At 51.0% G+C, this 8,223-nt stretch overlaps 1 long non-coding RNA gene across 1 annotated transcript; it reads right to left on the bottom strand.

The window, feature by feature from the left end:
* Window positions 1–4,348: 4,348 nt before the first annotated feature.
* On the bottom strand, window positions 4,349–7,314 carry LOC123640037. The gene is made up of 3 exons (XR_006735855.1): window positions 7,224–7,314; window positions 6,123–6,386; window positions 4,349–4,645 (listed from the first exon to the last, which is right to left on the bottom strand). It is a non-coding gene; the product is annotated as an uncharacterized LOC123640037 (long non-coding RNA).
* Window positions 7,315–8,223: the final 909 nt, after the last annotated feature.

Raw genomic sequence — 8,223 nt, 5'->3', positions numbered from 1 at the left:
ACCTGATATATTATTCAGCCATAAAAAGGAAAGAGAAAACTGAAATGGAGCAGTTGTTATGGAACACAATATGGCACTACCTCAAAAATTAAGCATGGAATTCACTTACAACACAGTGATTCCACTTCTGGGTATATACTGAAAAGAATTGAAAACAGGGACTTGAACACCCACATTCATGGCAGCATTATTTACTGTGCCAAAAGGTGGAAGCAATACAAGTGTCCACTGACAGATGAGTAGAAAAATAAAATGTGGTCCATCCATCACAATGAAATATAACTCAGCCTTAAAAATGAGGAAATTCTGACTTACGTAATGACATCGTGCTAAGTGAAACAACCCAGGCACACAATGACAAATAGAGTATGCTCTACTTATGAGGTAGCTGGAGTAGTTTCCAGGGGCTTGGGGAAGAGAAAATACAAAGTGGGTGTTTAACGAGTACAGGGTTCCACTTGGGGCAGATCAAAGAAATTCTGGAGATGGATGGTGGTGATGGTTATGCAACAATGTGCATGTGGTTTATGCCACTAAAGTGTGCACTTAAGAATGGTGAATGCTAGGCCAGGCGAGGTGGCTCACATCTGTAATTTTAGCCCTCTGGGAGGCCGAGGCGGGTAGATCGCTTGAGGTCAGGAGTTTGAGACCAGCCTGAGCAGGACCCCATCTCTACTATAAATAGAAAGAAAAATTATCTGAACCACTAAAAATATATATAGAAAAAATTAGCCGGGCATGATGGCGCATGCCTGTAGTCCCAGCTACTCTGGAGACTGAGGCAATAGGATCGCTTAAGCCCAGGCCTTTGAGGTTGCTATGAGCTAGGGTGACGCCATGGCACTCACTCTAGCCCGGGCAACAAAGCGAGACTCTGTCTCAAAAAAAAAAAAAAAAAAAAGAATGATGAATGCTGTATGTATTTAATCATACAGAAAAAAGGAATGAAGCACTGATGTATATCACAACATGGATGAACCTCAAAAATGTCCTAAGTGAAAGAAATCAGACACAAAAGGTGACATATTATATGAATCCATTTGTATGAAATGTCCAGAGCAGGCAAATCCATGGTGATGAAAAATAGATTAGTGCTTGCCAGGGACTTGGGGGACAGGGAAACATAAGTGACTTCGTAATGGGCTTTGAGTTTCCTTCAGCGGAAGAAAAAAAAATTTGGAACTATTAATAAATACATGGTGGCACAACATGGGCAATGTATGACACTCCATTGAATTATATATTCACAAGTGGTAAAAATGGTGAAATTTTAAAAGGTCCTTTCACATATTTATATACATTGTCATAATATGGACTAGGACTTTATCATTTAACTATATCGATTGGTGATGTAAACATAAGTGTGCAAACTTGAGATACCTTGCAACTGGTGTGCACACACATGTGCACACACACAGCTAGAGAATTATAGTAAGGTAATATGTGGTTCAGTAAACTCTTATGAAGTTTCCATGATCAACTGGGCCATTTGCCTTTCCTTTGGCAGTGAGATTAAATTTTTCTATAGTGATTATCCCAAATACGAACTCTGTGTTTAGCTACTATTTCCTTGGTATATATATAAATCGAAGGTGATTCTTACACATGATATATCAAATAATAATTTTTTGGGGGGTGGCTGGGAGCGGTGGCTCATGCCTATAACCCTAGCACTCTGGGAGGCCGAGGTGGGTGGATCATTTGAACTCAGGAGTTTGAGACCAGCCTGAGCAAGAGCGAGACCCCATCTCAACTAAAAACAGAAAAAGATGAGCTGGACAACTAAAAATATATAGAAAAAATTAGCCGGGTATGGTATCACATGCCTGTAGTCCCAGATACTTGGGAGGCTGAGGCAGAAGGATGGCTTGAGCCCAGGAGTTTGAGGCCTCTGTGAGCTAGGCTGATGCCATGGCACTCCAGCCCAGGTAACACAGTGAGACTCTGTCTCAAAAGAATGAAAGAAAAAGAGAAATCTTTTTGTCTTTTGAAAAATCACATCATCCACTTTTTCTACTGTAGATATTACAAACTGCTGTGACTTTAAGGGTCTAGCTGGGCAAAGTCTTAGAAAATTTGCTAAGGGTGTCAAATGTGTGGACAGGTTGACAGAACATGAATAAAAGACCCGAGACACCAAAAGCCTTCTGTGCACCTAAAAATGAAAGCAGAGTAGACTGCAGGCAGCTGGGGTAGACTACATGGGAGAGGGTAGCAGGCAGGACTGCCCAGGGTCTACAAGCCATGGCAGTCCTGTGCTACTCAGGAGGAAGCACTGCCCACACCCACCTTGGAGTCACCTCTGCTCTTTAGATCTGCCAAGGCTGGGAAACTGAGGGATAGTCTCAGAAACAGTTCCAGAAAAAGAAAACTGGAACTGAAGGGAAAGACACATTTTTCTCCCACTTGGGGAAGGCGGTGAAGCGGGCCTGGTGGATTGGATTGTCAGGGAGAAAGGTGTATTTCCTGATTTGGGGTTAACGGTGATGACCTGGGAGCATGTGGCTGCTGCAAAACACACAGTAAAACACACGGGAGTACTTACCGTGAAGTAGCAGACCTCACACAGCAATGACGCTTGAGACTCTGAAGGCAGGACACAGAGGACTTTCCGCTGCGATGGCACATTCCCTGGAAGGAGGAAATTACTGTAAGGAAACTACGTTTGTGAACAACCACCTGAACACCCTGGCAGTGAAACAGAGATGACAACGAACTGTCTCACAGAGGCTGAGCCAGACCCATGTCCAGCTCAAAATCTGACACCCAATTAGGGTGGAGAGGCCACCGCTTGGACGTCACACCCGTGGCCACCACATCCTGGGCATGGGGGACCTCAGTGTGGTGGAAACTGTGGGTACCCCATTTCCAAATGTCCACATGGAGCCCCTCCCGCGTCTCTGAGGACCGGCCCGGCTGAGGACAGGAAGTCGGTGCCCTTGGGGCTCAGACAGGAAGGTTGAACTCTCCCTCAGGGCCTCACGTCTGAGTGAGGACAAAGAGGTCGCACTCGCTCTGGTCTGAGGCCAGGCCGGCAGGCGGCACAGAAACACCTCCTGTGGGGCGACGCTAACATGGCGGCACTGCGTCCTCTCACGCCAGGTGCAACACCCCGTGCAAAGCCGCAGGGCATGACGGGCGCTCCACCTCCTGCCAGCCCGCCCAGGCACGGAAGCCCTCGGTGCTCATGGGGCGGGGCCTACAGTGACGAGCACTCCCTCCTGGCCTTGCTGGGGAACCAGTTAAATTCCGAGTCCAGCGTCTTCGGAGCCAGGATCTGCAAATTCAAACTCAGATGGGTTCACTGTCCTGTGTCTTTCAGAAAAACCGTGAGGGAGGGAACAATTAAGAGGAAAACATATGGAATGAAATAAGTGTAAATATAAACTTTACAACTGATATTAAAATTCATTCAAAATCATCCTCAGACTTCAACTATAATGCAAAACTTTAAAGATTCGGAATAGAAACACAGAAGAAAATTTACGTGGCCTTGGGTTTGGTGATGGGTTTTAACACACAACAACAACAACAAAAATCTCATCCACAACAGAAAAAATAATACCATGGCTTTGATAACATTCAATATTTATACTCTGTGAAAGACCAAGTTCAGAGAATAAAAAGACAAACCACAGAATGATAAGAAATATGTGCAAAATACATACCGGAGGAATAATTCACATTCTACATATAAAAAGAATTCTTAAAACTCAGCAATAAGAAGACAAACACCCTGACTACAAAGGGGTACAGATCTCAACACACACCTGACCAAAGAAGATACATAGATGGCAAATAATCATAAAAGACGATGCTCAGCATCATATATCATTAGGAGACAGCAGATTACAGCAGCAATGAGATACCACAGCACGCCTCCTAGAATGACTAAACTCTTTAAAAAAAAAAAAAGGACAAACCATTGCTGGAGGAAAGGCAGGAATTCTCATTCATTGCTGGTAGAATGCATAATGGTACACAGTCACTTTGGAAGCCAGCGTAGAAGACTAGAATATGCCACCCCAAGATATAGCTCTTTTTCTTGTTGTTATTGTTTTGGACAGGGTCTCTGTCACCCAGGTGGGAGTGCAGTGGCATGAACACAGATCACTGCCACCTTGAACTTCTAGGCTGAAGCGATCCTCAGCCTCCCAAGTAGCTGGGACTACAAGCATGAGCCACCACTGTCAAATAATTTTTTATGTGTGTGTACAGATGGGTCCTTGCTGTATTTCCCCGGCTGGTGTTGAACTCCTGGGCTCCACGGAGCCTCCTGCCTTGGCCTCCCAAAATGTTGGGATCATAGGCATGAGCCAACATGCCCAGCCCAACGTAAAGATTATTTTGAGCTGATAATTTTGAAACACTGCAGACCCAGGAGAAGCTCTGAAAACAGGCCAGAAGTTACCTTTTTGTCAGGGAAATTTACGTCTGTGAAGGAGACCTACTTCCATTTGTAAAGGTGTCTCCCTCTCATACCAAGAAGAGAAGGATGACTATATCATGAGGGATTCTTAGCAATGCGGAAGGGCACCACTTAAGTCTGAACAACAATGCTTGCTCTTGCTTACCTTGCTTTTCCTGTGGGCTGTCCCAGGTTCCCAAATCCCTGGGCGTCACTGTCCTAGAAACCAGGGATCATCTGTGGAATATTCCAGGTTCCCTTAATTCCTGGGGGTGACTTGCCTACATACCAGGGCTCATCTGTGGGCTGTCTCAGGTTCCCTACATCCCAGGTGGTGACTGGCATACAGACTAGGGCTCATCTGTGGGATGGCCCAAATTCACTATATCCCAAGGGTGACTGGCGAACAGACCAGGGCTCACCTGTGGGATGTCCCAGATTCTCTAAATTTCAGGGGGGGACTGGCCTACAAACCAAGGCTCAACTGTGGGAAGTCCCAGGTTCCCTAAATCCCTGGGGGGACTGGCCTACACAGCAGGGCTCATCTGTGGGATGTCCCAGGTTCTCTAAATCACAGGGGGAGACGGGCCTACAGACCAAGGCCCAACTGTGGAACATCCCAGGTTCCCTAAATCCCTGGGGGCATGGATCTACAGACCAGGAATCATATCTAGGCTTTCCCAGGTTCCCTAAATCCCTGGGGGAGTCTGGCCTAAGGAGCAGGGATTAATTGTGGGATGTCCCAGCTTCCCTAAATCCCTGGGGGGACTGGCCTACAGACTAGGGATTAACTATGGGATTTCCCAGCTTCCCTAAATCCCTGCGGGGACTGGCCTACAGACCAAAGCCCACCTGTGGGATGTCCCAGGTTCCCTAAATCCCTGGGGGGGGGGAGACTGGCCTACAGACCAGGGCTCCTCTGTGGGCTGTTCCAGGTTCCCAAATCCCTGGGGAGCACTGGCTTACAGACCAGGGTCCATCTGTGGAATGTTCCAGGTTACCTTAATTCCTGAGGGGCACTGTTGTACATACCAGGGCTCATGTGTGCACTGTCCCATGCTCCCTACATCCCAGGTTGGTGACTGGCCTACAGACCAGGGCTCATCTGTGGGATGTCCCAGGTTCCCTAAATCCCAGGGAGGACTGGTCTACAGACCAGGGCTCATCTATTGGGATGTCCCAGTTTCCCTAAATCCCTGGGTGGACTGGCCTCCAGACCAGGGCTCATCTGTGGACTGTCCCACATTCCCTAAATCCTTGGGGGGGGACTCACATGCACATCGGAGCTCATCTGTTGGCTGTCCCAGGTTCCCTGAATCCCTGGGGGGACTGTCCATATTCCAGGGCTCATTTTTGGGATGTCTCAGGTTCCCTAAATCACTGGGGGGGCTGGCCTGTAGACCAGGGCTCATCTGTGGGCTGTACCAGGTTCCCTGAATCCCTAGGAGGTGTAGCCTACAGACCACAGCTCATCTGTGGCTTGTCCCAGGCTCCCTAAATCCCTTGGTAGACTGGCCTACAGATTGGGGCTCATCTGTTGGGTTGTCCCAGATTCCCTAAATCCCTGGGGGGACAGGCCTGCAGACCAGGGCTCATTTGTGTGATATCCCAGGTTCCCTAAATCCCAGGTGGGAGTGGCCTACACACAACAGATCATCTGGTGGCTCTCCAGGAGTCCCAATGGGCTGGCGGCTGTGACAGCCGCTTAGCTTACCTTGATGCATGTCTTTCTTCCTTTTCTGTAAGAGACCAGGAACTCGCTGGGCTGGGCATCTAAAAAGGCTTTTTCTCCCGGGCTCCTGCACATCCCAGGGGGGGTACAGGACTAAGTGGTGAGCAGGGGGCCACTGGAATTCCTGGGCAGATCTGGAAGGGAGGAGCAGCCATTCTCCATCTCTTCCTTGCAGTCAGGTGTGGAGCATGTGTGTGATGGCTGGAGTCTCTGCTGCTGTGGGCCAGGAGGCGGTTCCTGCGGGAGCTGTAGGTGACAGGAGGAAGGTGGTAGGACACCAGGGTTGGCTCTCTCTGCCCACACAGTGTGCCTCAGTCATTTCTGGACACATCCAGGCTCCTGCCTCCCACCCTGAAGTCTCCTATGAGCTCCCCTGAGCTCACCCATGTGTAATGTGGGTACATCTACCCTATGTGCTGTACTGAGGGGAGTGAGTTGCGTTAAAAACCTCAAAAACTGTAGGTAAAAGGGCTCCTCTCCTGTTTTGTATCCAAGTGTCTTCCCCAAACTTCACTTGAATTCAGAAGAGCAACCTGCAGGCAGTCCCAGGCCCCTCCCCACCTCACACAGTCTTGTGTCAGTGCAGGGGCCCTGGGCAAGGGAGCCGCCTGGGATGTGCAAGGGGTGTGCACCCCACTGGCTGAAAGTGGGGCTCTCTGCCTCCTGGTCACTCCCTCTGGGCCACCCCCCCTCCCTACAGCTTCCACACCTCCTTTAACCCCCACCTCCTGCCCTCCCTGGAGCTCCTCCCTACCCCACACACCTGGTCTCCTCCTACTCCCTGTCTAGTCACTTCCTCCTGCCCACCCCCCTCCCTACCGCTTCCCCACCTCCCAGAACCCCCACCTCCAGCTCTCCCTACAGCTCTGCCACACCCTGCCCACCTTGTGCCCCGGGCCCCTACCCAGTCAGTCCCTGCGGGCCACCCCCCACCACCCCGCACAGCTGGTCACTCCTGCCCTGCCCAGCCACCCCCTCCAGGACCCCTTGCCGCCCCCTCCCTTCCGACCGCTCTGCAGAAATCCGTGTCACCCTGGGCCCGCCCAGTCACTCCCTCCCCGCCACCCCCGCAGCCCTCCTTACCGTCCCCTCCCTCATCGCTGCCGGCCCCCTGGCCACTCTCCTTTCCTCCCTACGTTCTTTCTGTGCATCCCCGGAGCCTTGGCTGCAGGGCCCCACCGCCCATCCGCCCTTCGGCTCTCTTCCTCAACCCTCGGTGGTTTCCGTCCATCCTCGGCCTTCTCCGTCGTAACTCGGTCCTCCCTGAGGCCTTTTGGCTCTCTTCGCGGAACCTCTTCGGCCCTTCCCGTGGTCCCCGGCCTTTGTCGCCAACTTTCGGCTCTTTCCGTCACCCGCGGGGTGCACTGTCCTGATCCTGGGACTTGTGCCAGCCCTGCGGTTTCTTGGCGGTCTTGGCGGCAATGGCACCTTCTGGAAGAGTCTTCCTGTTGTCCACACTGCAGGGGGTTTGCGTCTAGATCCAGTTGCTCCTTGCACAAAGATCCAATGATTGAGACCAGGGTTGCCAAGGAAGGAAGGAATTTTTAATTGGAGAGACATGGAGAAAAGCAGCTGCTCAAATCCATCCTCCGCTAGCGGAGCTCTCAGGCTTTCAGGGAGGGGCCGCGAGCCCGCGAGAAGTGTGTGGGGGGGTCGGTGATTCCCGGGGCAGGCGTGGGAGGGCGTGGAGAGTCCCAGGGCGGGTGTCAGGGGGGTGGTGAGTCCCAGGGCAGGTGTGGGGGGTGGCGAGTCCGGGGGCAGGTGGGAGGGGGCTGGCAATTCCCCGGCAGGTGCGGGTGGGGGTGGCGAGTCCAGGGGCAGGAACTCTGCTGCCTGCAGTCCTAGTTACCTGGGAGGCTGAGGCGGGAAGATCGCTGGAGCCCAGGACTTCTGGACTGTGGTGCGCTGTGCCCATCAGGTGTGCGCACTAAGTTCGGTATCAACATGGTGACCTCTCCGGAGTGGGGGACCACCAGGTTGGCTAAGGAGGAGTGAATCGGCTCAGGTCGGAAATGGAGCAGGTCAAAACTCCCTGGCTGATCAGAATCTCAAATCCTTTTTCTTGCAAAAAATCCATCTTTTC

This window comes from Lemur catta, chromosome 1 (assembly GCF_020740605.2).
Source record: "Lemur catta isolate mLemCat1 chromosome 1, mLemCat1.pri, whole genome shotgun sequence".
NCBI lineage: Eukaryota > Metazoa > Chordata > Mammalia > Primates > Lemuridae > Lemur > Lemur catta.
The sequence above is the reverse complement of the archived record's forward strand: the minus strand, read 5'-3'. Positions and strand labels throughout refer to the sequence as shown.